At 34.3% G+C, this 18997-nt stretch overlaps 1 long non-coding RNA gene across 4 annotated transcripts; it reads right to left on the bottom strand.

The window, feature by feature from the left end:
- Positions 1 to 6936: 6936 nt before the first annotated feature.
- Positions 6937 to 13872, bottom strand: LOC146956182 (uncharacterized). 4 transcript variants are annotated; one of them, XR_015019569.1, is made up of 2 exons: positions 13370 to 13872; positions 6937 to 7587 (listed from the first exon to the last, which is right to left on the bottom strand). It is a non-coding gene; the product is annotated as an uncharacterized LOC146956182 (long non-coding RNA). The 4 variants fall into 4 exon arrangements; XR_015019579.1 differs by lacking the exon at positions 6937 to 7587 and adding an exon at positions 7628 to 8412; XR_015019576.1 differs by lacking the exon at positions 6937 to 7587 and adding an exon at positions 8731 to 10296.
- Positions 13873 to 18997: the final 5125 nt, after the last annotated feature.

The raw sequence follows: 18997 nt of genomic DNA, 5'->3' as shown, positions 1-18997 counted from the left end.
TCAACAATTTTCATTAGCATAGGAAGGTATAAGAACTACCAACTCAAGCAAAGTACAGAAATACAAAGTTATAACAGCATCAAGTTCAACAAGTAGCAAAAAACAACAAAATAACAAGGGAAGCACACACAAACAGTCCTTGTGTGCTCCCTGGTTCTGCACAGCTAAGACACAAACTGAACCATTCTAACAGCAGCAAAATAAAGACCAACCAACTAGTCTACAAAACAAAAAAAAAAAAACCACTGCCTATTTCCCTAAACCACCACATCAGAGAGAATTGTCAAAACTAATCATCATAGTATTGGGGCAAATTTGATCCGGATCTCCCACTTGATGATCTATTTCCTCCTCTACCCATATTTTGGGGATTATCTTGTGAAGCATTATCCAGAAAATTACTATAGTTTCTCAAAAATATTTCACCATCTGGTATGTTGAAATCAGCAGCATTCATAGCGGATCTCGTCGAAGAAGACTTCTGGCGATCACCTACAGGAATATGAGGTCTATGATGCTCTTCATGATCACCACGCACAGGTTGGGGTTGTAGGCGAGGGCGTTTGTTTAAGTGCGGTATTATGCTCCTAACCACCGACGCCTGCTGTGATGATAGGAAAAGAAAATGATTATTTTGGAAATAAAAGAATTCCAGTGAAATATTGAATTCATATTTATATATACCTGCAAAAATCATATGTTTTTCCTGGAAAGCCTCTGACTAAATGTTCTGATTTTAGGAACAGAATAGTTTTCAGGAAATGAATGGTAGACCAATTAGCATAGAGTTTCTAAATACCAATTATTTGAAAAGAAAACTAATTTATTCATCTACCTAGAACAAGAGTTTGAGCAAGGACAATGATATTAAAAGAAATGCATATATCAACTAAGGTTATGCGTGTTCTCTCAATTTTGATAACATATTTCAAATCTAAACACTAATAAACTCAAGCTATATTTGACAAATTAATTTGTACCTTTATGTACTAAGCCAAATTAATGGTATACACAACAACAAAATAAAGCTTTAAACACACGTTCTTTCATCAAAATTATATAGTAGCAAAAATAATTGTTTGTTTTCACAACTACTTCAACACTAAGAACCATAATTTTGTAAAAAAGAGATTAGTTCAAAACAACTTACGCTTCCCCTAAACATCTTTATACCAAAACTATCTTGACAGACGAGAGACGGGAAAGCCTTGCCTTTTCAAATTGCTAAGTTGTTCATCATAACCTTACCATACAATTGGACAAATTTAAGCGAGCTCACCATTAAAGCTTTCATGCATATCTAACTTATGACCCAATCAAATGCAAAAAGGATATGTCAATTAAATCACTCAACTAACAGAACCTAAACTACTGCCAACTGTTAAACCATTAGATCATAGGCTATTGTATACAACTGTTATTTTCAAGGAAGCTATCTTATTATTCTCTACCTTATGTACTGAACGGATAAAGGAAAGAATGAATTAAGCAGAATATAATGTAGCCAAAATTCACCAGAAATCTTAGTACTAAATTGCTAATAAAACAGAACAAAAAAAAAGTAATAAAACTTAAAAATAAAATAAAAAATGAATCAGATATAAGATCATACCCCAAAATCATCATATTGAGGTGTTCTCGCGTGATCATATGGTTCAAGTTGTGATGTATCCCCACGAGATCGCCGTTGTTGCTCTAGCATGGTTCTTTGCATTTGCATCAATTCAGCTACTTGGCTCTTCATTTCTTGTTGTGATTCAACAAGTTGTTCTTGTTGTGCCTTCAATATTGCATTCTCAGCCCTCAATTGCTCAACCTTAGTATAAATGGGATCGTCGTGTCTACGAGATGACCGACTTGTGCTACCATAAGACTTATTTGAATTTATATACAAAATAAATATTTGCGAGATTAATTGTCAGGCCGGTTATAGATCAAATTGGAAGCAAAACTAGTTCAAGTGGTCACTATATTCATCGAAATGCTTGCCTTTATGATGAAAATGGTGAAGATTCTTTGCGTCTTTTTTTATTCAATGTGCAGGAAGTGTTGCTTGTTGGAGTTTCCAAGAGATGGCTTGGAGTTTCAAAGAATTATTTTTTCTGCGCTGCCAATTTTTAGTGCAGAACGAACATCTACTTTTGTGTTTATAATGTGGAGAATTTGGAAGAGTTGGAGCTTGCGCGTTTGGGAGAAACAAACAGAAACACACGCATCTCAGCTGCTGCAACAGCTGTGGCATGGCAGAAGCAGTGTGACAGATGCACCTTTGTGGAGAAAACCTGATATGTCGCGCGGCAAATGCAACATAGACTCCTATTTTTCCTTTAATCAAAACCGAGGTATGTGTTGAGATGTGTGTTAGAGACGAGACTCAGAGTTTTGTGCTTGCTAGGACAGAATGGTTCTCGCCCGTTTGTAACATGGATGAGGCAGAAGCTTGTGGTCTGTTGTCTGCTATTCAATGGGTGCGTGATTTGCAGCTAGATTATAAGCAAGCGGTGGATAGTTTTCAATCTTCTATGGAGGATGTTCCGAGCAAGCGGTAGAAGTATTTGCTGCTAACAGAAAATTATCAGAGGATTGAATTGAATATAATGAGAAAAAGGACAGGAAAGGACATGACATTTTTTGAAACTACATTGAAACTACGAAGATGTCTACAAAACATATTGAAAGTACACGAGGAAGAAGGTTGGCAATAAGTAAACCAATAACTCGTGCAAAATTATAGATATCAGATAACAAAAATATCAGCAACAATAAAGTCATTACAAAGCTCAATTTCTTTGATCAAAGTTTCAATGTCTTCTTGGTAAACACGGCCAAAGTACGCAGAAAAACAATTTGTTGAGGTTATTTATTTGTCAGCTTGCCTTGAAGTAGGCTCTATAATATAAAATTTCTTCAGAATCATATTCATTTTCCTTATAGTGTTGTGACTTGATGGAGGAGTTCAAGTCTTGGCTTCCATGTGTCTCCGCAAAATTTTCAACACTTTTATTATGGTAGTTGTTGGTCAATGGAAAAGTTGTGAAAATTTCTTACGGTTATCCCTAATTAGAATTTATTATTAATATTTTTCCATAATTGCATTTTTTAAAATTTTAGGCAGTGTGTTCATCCATCTCTTCAGGTTTCTTCAATGCGCACACCTATATTTTTCCATCTATGTTGATATGATTGTTGCTCAGCGAAGAGAGAATAAGTATAGACGTCTAGCTCAAAATAAGGGCTATGTAATTCCATTGGCAAATGGAAATTGGTTGGCTGCACTCATTTCCAATTTGTTTCGCGTGTTGGGATAAATGGCAGCCGAGCAAATGTGCAAAATTCAGGGGCTAAACCAGGTGACAACAAATTCTGGTTCATGACAAAGAAGTACTCACTCACTATATCCCTTTCCCGGATCATCTACAACAAATTCTGATATATTAGAGTTTATTGTAAATAATTGCTTATTATTTTGGAGAGTCAACTATGACTCAACAACTTTGTATATATACCTTTTCTTTATAACGAGAAAGGCACAGTTTCTAACATGGTATCGGAGCCAATATTTACATAGTCTAATAGTAACAACAACAAAAATCAAACAAAGAGCAATATTGTAACTACAAACTAAGGGAACATAATCAAACCCATTTATGATTATTACCAAACAATGCCAACTCATTGATCGGGGCAATTGTTGTCAGGTTCTCGTCCAAATCCCTACTTGTACTACCATAAACTTCTTTCAATCATGCGTAATGTTTTATTACATTTTTTTCTTGTTACATTAGAGAAAAAAGGAAAGAAAAAAAACGGCGAAAAAAGAAAACTATGTCCTAGTAAAGACACCCCTACGACATCATGCTGAACAAAGACAAGGTAGTGGCTCATAATATCCGCACAAGAGATTCTTTCTCTAAGAATGTGGTAAATGGAGATATCTCACTCCTATAACTTCTAATTAGTTCCACGAGGTTTGCATATTGATGAAACCTCGGAGTTTTCTTCACCTCTAATTGAACAACATAAAGGGAATTAGGAAAGCGCATAACTCTCATGAAGCCTGCATCCCAACATAGTGTAATTCCTGCAACCTCGGAGTTGAGGTTGAGTTGTCCATCCTACCTCCATCTCTCCAATTCTGTTCTGTTTTTAACATTGATTTTGGAAAAGTATACAATTACAATCAACGACTTTCACTCATTGAAAATGCCTGCCTTTGTGAGGAAAATGGTCAGTGTTGCTTATTCATTGCTTTAGCAAGGGTTGTCACATCAATAGCTAGTATACTTCTTTTAATGATACATCATCAATAAAAAGATAAGTTCAAAGAGAGAAAGAGTTGATGTTGTCAAGAAAACCAAATAGATAAGTTTAGTTTTGTCAAGAATTTTTGTCTGCGACTACTACTAACAATTCATCTCAAGTTAAAATCCTAAAGCTAGTTAAGTTCAAATGCTCAGAACCTATGAGGTTCTCTAAAGGCCTTAAAAGAATCAAGTCAATAGAATAAATAAATGTTCTCAACATGGACCACTAGACTGCCACTCCACTTCCATCTCCTTCAATTCTGATCCATTTTTCAATTTAATTTTGGAAAGCATTCAGTTACAATAACTCATCCAACAAACTTGGACAGAGTAGCTAATGACCAACCATAAAATAAGTGTCTTTATATTGAAATGTTGTGAGGGAAAACGGAAACACCTAAAAACTTATGAAACGTGCTGCATTATGTAAGTCCAACATCTCCAATGACAGGAATATTTCAAATTACCCCCTTGTAAAAACTAAAAACTCCATCGCCATTTTTCTGCGAGATTCTATTACTGTTTATTTCTGCATAAGTGCTTACTAACTATAAAGTTTGTAGCTCTTACTAATTACATTTTCTTTTCTTTTCTTTTCTGTTGTTTATTTACCTGTTAGCCTAAAGAGTGCACAATATTTTAAGCGACTGATTACAAAAACCAGATTTTGGGCCACAGTTCGAGCACTTGCACGTGGATAGGAAGTAATAATAGCCTTGCTTCTCTTCACACCAGTTGCTTTCTTGGCATGGTTCCGATTTGTTTTGAGTTTCGAACAAGAATGCTTTTGTTCGACCAGAAAAAAACAAGAATGTTAGGTTTACTAATTTATTCTTGGTGGATAAAGAATGGATCGTGCCAACAACAAAGAACGGTTATAAACCAACAATCTATGTCCTGCTGTGCATGATTTTCCATTTTGATCTATTGCGATTATTAAAATTTTCAGTCACATGTTGTCACATTATTAAAAACTTTGATTTCAAAGGTTGTTGTATATAAGTATATTTATATTCATCAGACCGCGGTCCTATTTTGTAAATGCGGTTGTACTCAGGGGCGGATCTGGACTTTTAATACTAGTGGGGCACATTTTTTTGGTCAAATAAATAAATAATATTAAATTTAATAAGAAGTTATATTAAAAAATAGTTGTAGCAACTAAAATTACAAAGAAAATAATCTACTTTTCATTTGTTGAAAATGAAATAAAATCATATCATTACTAATTGTTCTAAGAGATGTCAAATGCTCTAGCAGGATACATATGTATACGAACAAGTGAGCACGTTGCGCTATTTTTTTTGGAAGCAAGTCGCAATTGCATAGAAATTCTAAAAAAGTCTATGTATTAATATATGAATAAAAATTAAAGTGTTTGGCAAATTTAGCTGTTGTAAATATAAAATGACATAAAAGTACATAACCATTTAATTTTACATATATTTTTATATTAAATGAATATATTTTATTCTAAATATATAAAAACATTAAATTTTTTTTTTTTTTACGAAATAAAAAAAAATGAACCTGATTTTTGAAAGAAAAATAGAATCTCGTATAAACAGAGTATCGACAGTGAGAAGTTACATACTTGTTGTTGGTCCTTCTAACTATGCATATTGGATTTTTTCTCTTTGGGATTTCCTAAAAAACGATTAACCCGATAAGAATTTCTTCTTCGGTTGATATCATTATTGAAATTGTATTTAAAATTGCATCAATCACCATGAGAGCATCCTGTTTTATCCAAAACGAAGAAAATTGGGTGGAGTGTAGTACGTAACGTGCAATTTTGATTTAAGGTAGTGGGTAGTTATTTCATTTTACAAAAGGATAAAAAAGTAACAAAAATAAAATAATGTTATAATTGGAACAAAATGTAAAAAGCTAAAAGCTATAAGCTCAAAAGCTACTCGAATTAGCTTCTCAAGAAAAGCTATAAGCTCGTAAGAAAAGCTCGTTACCAAACACATCATGTTTTGATCCAACAAGCTTATAAGCTAATTCAACAAGCTATAAGCTAGCTTCTCGGCGTTACCAAACACAGCCCTAATCTAACAAAATTGTAGATAGCTTAAAAGTATAATTGAGGATTGAGTTTATAATTGTAGATAGCTTAAAAGTATAATTGAGGATTGAGTTTATTCAAAATTGTAGATAGCTTAAAAGTATAATTGAGGATTGAGTTTATAATTGTAGATAGCTTAAAAGTATAATTGAGGATTGAGTTTATTATGGAAAACTAAAATCAATGTATCACTAATTTAATTTCATCATTCATGTTAAATAAGCTTGGATCTCATCCCAAAAGCTATAAGCTCGTAAGAAAAGCTCGTTACCAAACACATCATGTTTTGATCCAACAAGCTTATAAGCTAATTCAACAAGCTATAAGCTAGCTTCTCGGCGTTACCAAACACAGCCCTAATCTAACAAAATTGTAGATAGCTTAAAAGTATAATTGAGGATTGAGTTTATAATTGTAGATAGCTTAAAAGTATAATTGAGGATTGAGTTTATACAAAATTGTAGATAGCTTAAAAGTATAATTGAGGATTGAGTTTATAATTGTAGATAGCTTAAAAGTATAATTGAGGATTGAGTTTATTATGGAAAACTAAAATCAATGTATCACTAATTTAATTTCATCATTCATGTTAAATAAGCTTGGATCTCATCCCAAAAGCTAGCTCAAAGGAGGAGGGAACTCAAGTATATTTATACACTCGACAGCCCAGGAACCTGAGCGATGTGGGACATACAACAAACTTCAACAATTCAAAAGCAATTGAAAAAATTATTGCCACCTCAGTATGTTTAATGAGCGAATCGAAGAATCTAAAAGCAACATTAACCCGACACCATCCCATGGTGACATGATTTGGCCATTCTCAATTTAAGATTAACATGAACATATATATAAGTAAAGAGAGAAAAAAATCTCAGGAACAAGTTTTAGAACACTTGCAATCTTGTCCAGCACGGACGTAGTTCAGAAAGAAAATCTCAGCGAACCAAACTGAGTTGAAACAGAATGAACCGATGGTGCTAAGAATAAGGTTTGTTTCATTGATGGTTCGATCCAATCTCCTCCAAATGATGATCCTCAACATCCTCTCTGGCTTCACAACAATAATCTTGTTGCTTCTAATTGGCTCTTGAATTCGGTTTTGAAAGAACTCACAGCTAGCGTAATCTACTCGGCAACTGTTGCTGCTATTTGGTCCGATCTACAGGAGCGATTTCTTCAGAACAATGGTCCACGCATGTGTAAGGGTTCCTAAATTTGAGAATGTTATGAATTGATAATCGCAAATGTTTATTAAATCAAATGTCAAATTAATAGATTAGAATCCAATTAAAATTGATATTTTGAGTACATGGAGAAAGGGAAAGATAGAAGAAAACTAAGTTCAATGACTTGAGTCATTACTCTACTAGAGCAATCACATGATAGAGAAAGACAAATTATGTTATGCCAAGTGTATTTTCCCTATTTTTGCTACATGTACATTTGCCTCAACCAATTATGTTATGCCAAGTGTATTTCCTTATAGGATATTTTGAATCATAACATTACTCCCCCATTAAAATCAACCTTGACCTCAAGGTTGAAAGTAAAATATTGTTGTTGGGTGATAGGAGCAACTTTTCACGAGGCCTACAAAACAAGTATATAGCTTTCAAATGAACAAGAGCATCCACCCGGATCCCATTGTTTGAATTGTAACTTCTTGTTTGAAAGGAAAAAATAGGCGGTGCCACTAGAATCAAATTTCATGGAGTGTTTTCCTCTCATTGACATCTGCATGTATTCAGAAGTAATTTTACTAGTGTAGTTTTCAGTTTCATGCACATGAGTATATGCTTGACCAGTATAAAGCCTACTTCCGAATCCAATGAGAAACAACATGGTGTAAATATAGAGCTCTGTCATGACAGCAAGGTCCATTTTTGTAGTTTGACTGAAACTCCAAATTTATCTTACCAAAAGAAAACTTTCTTATAAGAATAATCAAAAACATTATGGCCTCTTCAAAATTATTTTTAGGCACGTAAGACACCAACATGAGCCACAAAACTCAGTGGAGTTGCCTCCAAACCACTGCACAACAAGCAGTTATTAGCACAACAATTAACTGCAAGGAACCATTGACTAAGAATGGCATGCTTATACACTGAAATCCTTATAATTCTCATCAATTGAAGCACAAACAGGAACATAATAACAAATGGTGCCTTGTGGAGTCACATATGTATTTGCAACAGCAAAATAAACAACGAAATTGCTTCTTCTAACATTCCAATCTCAATGAAACTTGTCAATCGTTGAAAATCGTAGAATCATAGGGATGAAGATCATAGATGTAAGCAAGAGAGCAAGCATAAGAGTATTCATGTGGGAAATACTCATAGAAACTCATAGTAGAATGAATAGATTTGATTAAAAGATGATGAATGAGTACAATAGTGTTCCTATATATAGAGATTAGTTTGAGTAACTAACTCTAACTAACTTCTAACCAAGCTACTAACTCTAGTTTACTTATCAACTAACTATAGTTGATTATTAACTATAGTCTAACTACCTTAACTAACTCCACATGACTTCCAACTATCTTAACATCAATAACATCTCGACAAGTAAAGCAGATTCCCAAGTAAACAAATATATTCCTCATTGATTCACATTACAAAGATACAAATCAAGACCGCAATCCTGCACGAAATTAATATTTCAGCCGAGGGGTATTTCCACAAACATGTAATGGGCACCAGACACTGATGTGGTTATGAGGAATTTCAGAGCTATACTACTGGAGTATGGCGGTTCTGGAAGTGGTTGTGGTAAGAAGCGATCCTGCGTGAATTGGAGGTCCACCTTCCCTTTGTTGAAACTTGGCATATTTTGACTCAGCATTCATAATTGTTACTTGCTGCAATTATATTATTCTTGCAAACTCGTTACTCTTACTCCCTTGGCATCATGTAGAACATAAACTTGTTTAACTACTTTTTGTTCCTCAAAGTTCCTCTATTAACTACTTTTTGTTCCTCAAAGTTCCTCTATAAGTCTCAGCAACACTACCCGAACACTTGCAAATTCAGCACGAATAAAAGGATTTTCTTGCATAAGCAAATTTTTAGCATGTTCAATAGCTTGTTTGAGAAAGTTTACCAACATCCTTATTTGAAACTTCCCGTGAAACAGTGTTCCTTCCTTTTGAGTCCACTTAACAACTAAGTCTTCCATTGTAGAAAGAGATTTCTCCACTCCCTCCTTATTTATTCCCGAAAAAGGGCCTTTTAAGGATTCAAATGTCTCAGTGAGTTTTTCCCCAAGAGCATGTTCAATCCAAGATACCACCTCTCTTAGCTTTGCCTCCATAGACAACTGAGCAGCCACTACCAATTATTTTTCAAATTTAATGGTAGCACAAACTACGACACGTCTATGCAAGTTTGACAAACTAGAAGCTCCTTGTTCAATAACATCATTCAAACAAGTGCCCTGCTTATCCTCAACATGATATTCCAGCCATGGATAATTAACAATTATTTTACATTTGGAAAGACTACTTGAAAGCCATGGATATCCGGTGGCTTGGCAGGTGGCTGAGGCTTGGTAAGTTCCCATGTCACTTGGAATACTGTAGTCGGCTTTTGTAAACCGTAAGATGTTGGTTTCTGCAACAGCGACGACATTAGATTGTGTAGTCGAGCATCAGAAAAATTTCGCCACTCAAAATATGCCCACAGCGGAGCCACTGCACATCCAGAATCTTCATCAGTGATGATCCACAGAGGAAGGCAAATCCTCCAACACATGAACCGTTGATGATTCTGAAGCCTCGATCTCCTCTTTTTAGTAGTTGAAGAATTGTTGCACAAGACTCTTCAATCTGTCGTGTATATTACACCATACACAGATTATATAGTCGTTCCGATTCAACCATACAAGATTTGCAGAAACACGGACATGGATGAGCTGCGATAATGGAATTCTCAACACGAGCACTCAAGTAGGGCACCCATGGTGGCAATGAAATCACCAATGTAATGGTTCTATATTTGAGAATATTATAAATTGATAATTGCAAATGTTTATTAAATCAATGGTCAATATATTAGAACCCAACTAAAACTGGTATTTTTAGTACATAAAAGATAAAGGAAAAGATAGAAGAAGACCAAATCCAAGGACTTAAGCCATTACTCTATGAGTACCAAAGGGAGAGAGAGGAGGGACTTCATCATTGTTTTTTTCATACCAATTATTGATCATCATTTCTAGGATCACTGGCCACATGTCCATTTGTCTCAACCAATTATGTTATGCCAAGTGTATTTTCTAATAGGATATTTTGAATCATAACAGCATGTTTCATCTACACAAGGATTTGATCCAGGTTCGCTTTCTGCTAGTAATTTACTACTCCAAAATCAAGGGTTTATGGGAGGAATTAGCCGAATTTTGCCGGAATCATATGGCACGCACCAGTGCTGGCACTGTTAAATCAAGTGGATTTCAAAATGAGTATGAGCTATTCCCTTTTACCTTATACTATTTCTTCTTCCACTCCTTGAATATTAGATTCAGGAGCAACCCCTCACATTGTTCATTCAATTCATTCCTATAAGGTGCTTCAAAATAAGTTTGCCACCCTTCCAAATACTACCAAAGTCCCTGCTACTGCTATAGGAACAGTTTATCTTACTAATGAGTTTCTTCTTAGTAATGTTCTTTATATACCAGACTTTCATGTAAATTTGATTTCAGTAAGTTCCCTTGTTAGTCATGGAAACTACAAAGTCATTTTTACTAATTCTGATAATGTTTCATCTGTAACATGTAATGTCTCGTATACCAATAATTGTAGAGAATATAGTTGTGCTGTTATGGCTGTTTAACTCCAATTTGGCACGCTAGGTTAGGTCATTTATCAGATCCAATTTTAAGATTGTTCAAAATAAAATTCCAAGTTTGTTTCCTTTGAATTTTAATTTGAATTCTAAATTTTGTACTGTTTCTCCTTTATCAAAATTTCATAGATTACCCTTTATTGCTCATTACAATTATTTTTTATGTGTGGGGACCCTTTAAAACTTCAACTTATAATGGGATGTATTTCTTCTTAACAATTGTCGATGATCATTCACGATTTACATGGCTTCATCTTATGAAGCATAAGTCTGAAGCGACCTCCTTGATCAAAATGTTCTTTAAACATGTTAAAGTTCAATTTAGTGTATCTATAAAAGCCCTTAGAACTGACAATGCAAAGGAGTTGCAGTTAAGTTCATTTTTGCAGGATGAAGGTGCTATACATCAGTTTTCGCGCCCTCACAGGGCCACAACAAAACTTTGTAGTCGAAAGAAAGCACCAACATTTGTTGAATGTGGTCAGATCTCTTCTCTTTTGTTCAAAGGTGCCATTAAAATTATGGGGTGATTGTGTTAGTGTTGCTGTCTATCTAATCAATAGGACCCTGCCATTGGTCTAAACAATACTTCACCTTATGAAATTCTGTATAAAAAGGTACATGATTAATTGATTATGCTTTGCTTAGGGTATTTGGTTGCGTATGTTATGCATCAACTATTCCGTCCCAAAGATGTCATGACCCACCTTTGAGCCATGACCGGCGCACAGGCTAACACTAACTCATGATAATTTAGCCTGGCAAGCCTAGTAAACTATAACACTTACACCTTTCTAAAATACTGAAATTTTGGTAATTGCTCAAACACTTCCAGGACATTTCAACACAACTAATATCATTTATCTCTTTTCCCTATCTGTACATAAACCACATTATCTCTTCGTTGTGGCGAACGGATATATACCACATTATCTCTTCGTTGTGGCGAACGGAAATATACCACATTATCTCTTCGTTGTGGCGAACGGAGATATACCACATTATCTCTTCGTTGTGGCGAACGGAGTTCTCACATTTGTTACTATGAGCCATACCTCATAGGCTACATTATCTCTTCGTTGTAGCAAACGGAATTTTCGCATTTGTTACTATGAGTCATACCTCATAGGCTACATTATCTCTTCGTTGTAGCAAACGGAATTTTCGCATTTGTTACTATGAGCCGTACATCATAGGCTACATTATCTCTTCGTTGTAGCAAACGGAATTTTCGCATTTGTTACTATGAGCCGTACCTCATAGGCTACATTATCTCTTCGTTGTAGCAAACGGAGTTTTTCACAATTTTTCTTAAGTGGAATTTTTCTTTAGACATAAAATTAAAGTTAAATTACTAAGAAAAGTAGTAGGAGCATTTTAACGGAGATTGAAAATGGAGAAAAGTTGATAAAATTCTCATGAGAGAATCATAATTCTCTTTGTATATACGCCTCTTCATTTCCCTAACAAAAATATTCTCCTACTTTACATATAGCTAGTCTATGCACCACCAAACCGCCCACCGCCCACTATCTAGAACCATTAACTTTACCAAATGGTTAAACATGTTCTTCCTTTTAACTTCATATCGTACTTTCCTTGTTCCTTTTAGCCGTAGATGACGTAGTAGAGTTGCAGAGATTCACCAAAAAGAGTTCTTTTAGTCTTGCTTTGTCCTCATCCTTAAGCCATGGAACAATTTTTCTATTTGATTATTCTTATCATATACTACCTAGCCGCTTGATTACCGACTAGTATTATCATTATCTTTTTATTCTTGTAATACCTAGAAACATAGTTATGCTGCTAATAATTTTCGATTTATTTGCATATATGTAAATCATATATCATCATTCATACTCAAAATATCAAAATTCATTATACAAAGTACAATTATCATTTAAACTAACAGGGACTAAACTAGCGATGCAAAACAACAGCCACACAACATGAATTACTAACCCTATCCTCATCATACATAATTAGTTGTAATTATTCAAAACATCATACAACAACATCAATTTCTTATATCTAACAAGCATGTTTCATGAACTCATGAATTAACTCTCAACTATTAAAATTCCAATTCCATAACTCTTTAACCAAAATGAATAAGGGATGCAGGGAAGGGAACCCACCTCTTGACTCTAGGAAATGATGATACCAATCCTCAAGTTCTTCCTTTTGCTTCTAGTTTTCCGAATTCCAAGCTTTTTCCCCCAAATTCCTCTTACCTCAAGAACCCTAATTTCTTTAATACTCTTGATCAATTAATCTTCAATCCATCTTTTCTAAGCTATACATCCTAATTTAAGACTTATATGAAGGATTCCATAGATTAATTTTACCCAAATTCCAAATTTTCCTAATTTCAAACCCTAACATGAAAATTTCAATGAACATGAAGAAGAGATAGTTTAATTTACCTCCAATTGTAATTTCATTCATACTTCCAGCACTAGTTCTTTCGCCTCCTCTCAATTTGCCCGCATCTTCTTCTTCCTTCATCTTGTATGCTCGCTTCCTCCTCTCCCCTGTTCTATCCCATACTTTTCGGGGAATTAGTCACTTTAGTCCGGGAACGATTCGTCAATTTAGTCCCTGAATGCAGATAATATGCAAAACAGTCCCTGCATGGTCAATTTCAGGGACTAAAGTGACTAACGAAGTCTACTAAATTGACTAACGGAGTCTGCATTCAGGGACTAAATTGACTAACAAAGTCTACATTCAGGGACTATTTTACAATTTATCTGCATTCAGGGACTAAATTGACGAATCGTTTCCCTTTCAGGGACTAAAGTGACTAATTCCCCCATACTTTTTTTCTTTTTTTGTACTACCTCCGTTCCTTTTTAAGTGTCACTTTTTAACATTTTACACAAACCAAGACACTCAATAAATGTTACTTTTTCTTATACAATAATCTATATTTTTACTATAATAGCCTTAGTCATTTAATATCTTATTTCATATATTTCTCTCTCCACAATAAATAACTAAGGGTAAAGTTGGTAAAACAACATTTATTGTTGCATTGAACTTTGAAAATGACAGTTAAATAGGAACAAAAAATTTCTCCAAAAGTGACACTTAAAAAGGAACGGAGGGAGTATATATTAAATATGTTAGTAATGGCTTCTACAAGAAGCCTCTAGATTTATTTGCTTCCTATATATTTTATATTATATTATTTATCAAAGTAATTGGTTCTTCTACATCTTTCTTTCTTACGTGGTCTACATTTCACACACACAATGTTATTTATTCACACATATTCATTCACTCATAAAATTATTTCTAACTAAATGAAACTACTGTTAGAGCATCCACAATGATTAGTTCCTTAATAAGGACTCTTTAAATGGACCCCACGTGACACATCACTTATTTATAATTTTTTAATAAAAGTACCTATTAAGGACTCAATGACTCCAATGGCAATACACTAATAAGGACTCCAATGAAAAGTACTTAAATATGTCCCACTATCTTTACATATTAAAGAAAAATAATTTATTTATTACTCATTTTTACAAGTGGGACCAAGTAGTACACATTTTATTACTTCTTTATGCAAGTGGGACCAAGTAGTACACATTTTATTACTTCTTTATGCAAGTGGGACCAAGTATTACACATTTTATTACTTTTTTAAACGTGAGACCCGTTAGTTACCCAGGAGAGAGATGATCCTTATATAGTTGTCTGTTCCTTAACGGGGACTCAATTTTTCTTCCTCCAATGGAGGGTCCTTAACGGGGAGTGGTCCTTGTTAAGTAAGGACCCCCCATTGGAGATGCTCTTAGTATTTGATTTTGATATTATATTTAAATTCTAATAATAATTAAATGTATAACTATTCTAAAATTAGAGATTTAGAGGTTGTTAAAATAAAATTATATCATAATTCTATGACCTTAAATTGATAAATAAATTATTTTAATTCCTAATCAGTTAATTTATTTGTCATTATTCATTATATGTAAATTTTTATTTTTTTTTTTTTAAATATTTTTGAGGGTATTTCAAAAGACATAAGTTTTCTCTCGTGCCACTGCTTGTATAATGTTGGGATATCCCCCTGGTGTCAAAGGATACAAGTTACTTAACCTTGATACCAAACAAATTTTTGTATGTAGGGATATCACCTTTCAGGAGCACATTTTTCCCTTTCATTCTGTTGAAACAGATGTAGGGTCACCTGATTTTTTTCCTGATGTAGTTTTGCCTACTGTTTTACCAGAAACGGTTTCTGAACTCAATGATCCTGCACCTGTTATTACCATTGAATTAATACCACATAATCCTGCACCTGAAATTATACCAGCGCAACCACTTAGAAAGAGAAATAGACCCCATAAACCTCCAAGCTAGCTTGATAATTACCAATGACAAGTCAAATATCCTATTCAAAATTGTGTCATATCACTACCTTACCCCTCAATATAAACATTTTGTTGGTCAGGTAGCTTCTATTTTTTAACTTACTTTTTACCATCAGGCAGTCACATAACCTGAATGGAGGAAATCAATGGCCGAGGAATTAACGGCACTAGAGGCTAATAAAACTTGAGTGATTCAACCACTGCTAACTAGAAAAACAAATATTGGATTTTTTGGTTGTATAAAGTCGAATACCAATGCAGATGGCTCTTTAGATCGATATAAGGTGCGCCTAGTGGCTCAAGGTTTCACACAACAAGCTGGTGTTGATTTTGTTGATACTTTCTATCCTGTGGCAAACTCACCACAATGAGAATTCTTATGTCTATAGCCGCCCAAAAACAGTGGCATTTACTTCAACTAGACATCAATATGCCTTATTGAACCACGATTTAAATGAAGAGGTGTTTATGCAGTTACCTAAAGGTTATCCTATTCAGGGGGAGAACCTTGTTTGTAAGCTTACCAAGTCACTATATGGTCTTAGACAAGCATCTAGGCAGTGATATCGTAAATTCAGCTCAACCATCACTCAATTCGGCTTTATTCGGTCCACTGCGGATCACTCTCTTTTTTCCCCAGGTTCTGGCAAAAATCTGGTAATATTACTCGTATATGTTAACAATATAATTTTAGCAGGGCCTATTAGTGATAGAATTAAGGTCATTCAACTCCTTCTTGAGAAACATTTCAATTTGAAAGTTCTGGAAGACCTTCATTATTTCCTTGGTGTGGAAATTGTAAAGTCCAACAAGGGAATCCACTTATGTCAACGAAAGTCTACACTTCAATTACTCCAAGACATTGGATTTATTTCAGAAAAAGCAGCTCTAGTCCCTATGGATCCTAACATCAGTTTGAAAGATAAAGATGGGACAGCACTTCCTGACGCGTCTGTGTACAGAAGGCTCCTTGGGAGATTGATGTATCCCAATGAATCTCACTCTCAAGGCCAGATATTACATATGCAGTTAAAGCCAGTTTATGCAACATCCTCACACTTCTCATCTACATGCTGTGCATTCTGTGTTGCAGTGCTTGAAGAACTCTCCAGGCTTAGGTATGTATTTCCCTGCTACATCAACTCTAAAAGTCACAGCATTTGCTGATGCAGACTGGGGTAGTTGCAAGGTTAATCGTAAGTCGACCACTTGATATTGTGTGTTCCTTGGTGATTCTTTAGTTGCTTGGAAATCGAAAAAACAACCCACAGCTGCTAGATATTCTGCTGAAGCAGAATACAGGGCTTTAGCATCTCTTACCTTTGAGTTGTTATAGATTTAACAAATTCATCGAACGCTTGAAGTCACAATGAACTCTAAGATGGTTTTTTGTGACAGTATTTCCGCCATTCATTTAGCCAACAGCCCAGATAGTCATGAAAGAACTAAGCATGTTGACATAGACTGCCAATTCATTAGAGAACATGTCAAGTCTCAATTCTTGAAACTAGTACATGTTAAATCTGGACAGCAGCTTGAAGACCCTCTCCCTTACCAAAGCTTTAGCTAAACCTCTATTTAAATTGTTGATATCCAAGTTGGGATTGCTAGATCTTTACCTCCCAACTTGAGGGGGAGTATTACAATATGTACATTTAGCTTCATTTAGTTAGTTATGCCACATATAATAGTTTGTTGAAGGAATTCAACCAACTTAGGCATTGACCCTGATTGTATATATATATGAGCTAAGATGTACTATTATTGAAGTCAGTTGAATGAAAAATAAGAAATCCAAAGAGTTCGTTATTCTCCGTATCATTTTGCTCAATGTAACATTTTCTTACTGCAACGTTGTGTTATTATCAGGGCCGTCTTAACAATTTTGAAGGCCCCGTTTTAATTTTAGAAGTTGGCCCACTGATAAAAGCCGCAACAAAAAAAACAATTTTTTTATGTAAATTAAAAATAACATCCAAATTTTACTGATACTTAAAGATGCAAGGCTTGGTAACAAAAAAAAAAAAAGATGAAAGGCTTTTTTTTAAATAAAAGCATGGCCCCAAAAAAAAGTAAGGAATAGTATAAAAAGAAATAAGCCTTGCAGGTGTTGAACCGCAGACATTGAAGCAAAATGCATAAGGCTTTACCACCGAACCACTGCAGCATAACTGATCTTTATTAACTTTGTTAATATATAATGGATTTTGTTTTGTGTATAAAAAAATATTATAGGCCCCAAAAATTGGGAGGCCCAGTGGCGTAGCCCAGCCTCGACGGGCTGTGGGCCGGCCCTGGTTATTATGTAAATGAATCTAATTTGCATGTAAACTAAAATACATAAGAAACAATAGGGAAATTAGTAGATCAGCTGCAATTTCGAGAAAGACTGTAACAAGAGGAAAACAGCAACTCCGAGACTCAATCAAGTAAAAACAGAAGAGCCCCAACAAAGAATAAACTAGAAAGGGGGTAGAACAAAAAATTCAAACCAAATGTACACACACAGGTCATAGTATTCAAACACACAAATAAATAATCAAATACATCTAGGCTTTGTTTCGATAAAAGGCTTAATCAAGCCCTTATAGCATAACAGTAACTGTATAAGTGCTTATGTATAAGTTGTTTCTGTAACAAAAGATAAAATTGTTTTCTTATTAGCTATAAGTTGTTTTCATAAGCTATCATGAAGAACTTATCAAAATAAGTTGAAAACAACTAATGGACAAACAAGTAATTTCATATTAATGCCAATGATTTCTTCTGTTTCGTGTGATTTGATTTCCCTTCATAACTTTTGCACGTGTTGGTTTTCTTTCATCTGATGATTTTTATGAGAAACAAAAATCTAGGTTGAATCCATGATTTCTACTTCCATTTGATGATTTTTATGTGAAATTGTTGCTAATTTTGTGCCTGGAAATTTAGGTTGAATTGATCAATTTTAACAAATTTTAATTTCCCCTAATTTTACCTAAACCCTAAATTTGAAACTTCTTTCAATCAATATGATCCTAATGATTATATACCAATGCTTGGCTCTATATTTTTTGGAAAATGACTTACTCATGTTTTGTGTTTGACACTGATGACATTGAAGGCAAAGTTTGGATTAGCTCTTGAAGAACTTAACATGAGAACTTTATAAAAATTATGAAATTGGAATCAATGCCAATGTAACTGTGTATTGTATAATGATTCATTTTGTAATGTATGAATTGCTTTGTTTCATATTCTGTTGCAGAATTTTGTTATAAGTAGCACTAATGATCTTTGACAATATGTGCATGTTGATTGATATTTTTCTTTTCACCATGTATTTAGTTGTAATACAAATAAAATGTGTCACGACCCAAAAATTCACAATCGTGACTT

The sequence above is a fragment of the Medicago sativa genome, chromosome 1 (assembly GCF_051527215.1).
Source record: "Medicago sativa cultivar Bolivia chromosome 1, Bolivia_mono, whole genome shotgun sequence".
Lineage (NCBI taxonomy): Eukaryota > Viridiplantae > Streptophyta > Magnoliopsida > Fabales > Fabaceae > Medicago > Medicago sativa.
Note: the sequence above shows the minus strand (reverse complement) of the source record. Positions and strands in the feature narration are given on the sequence as shown.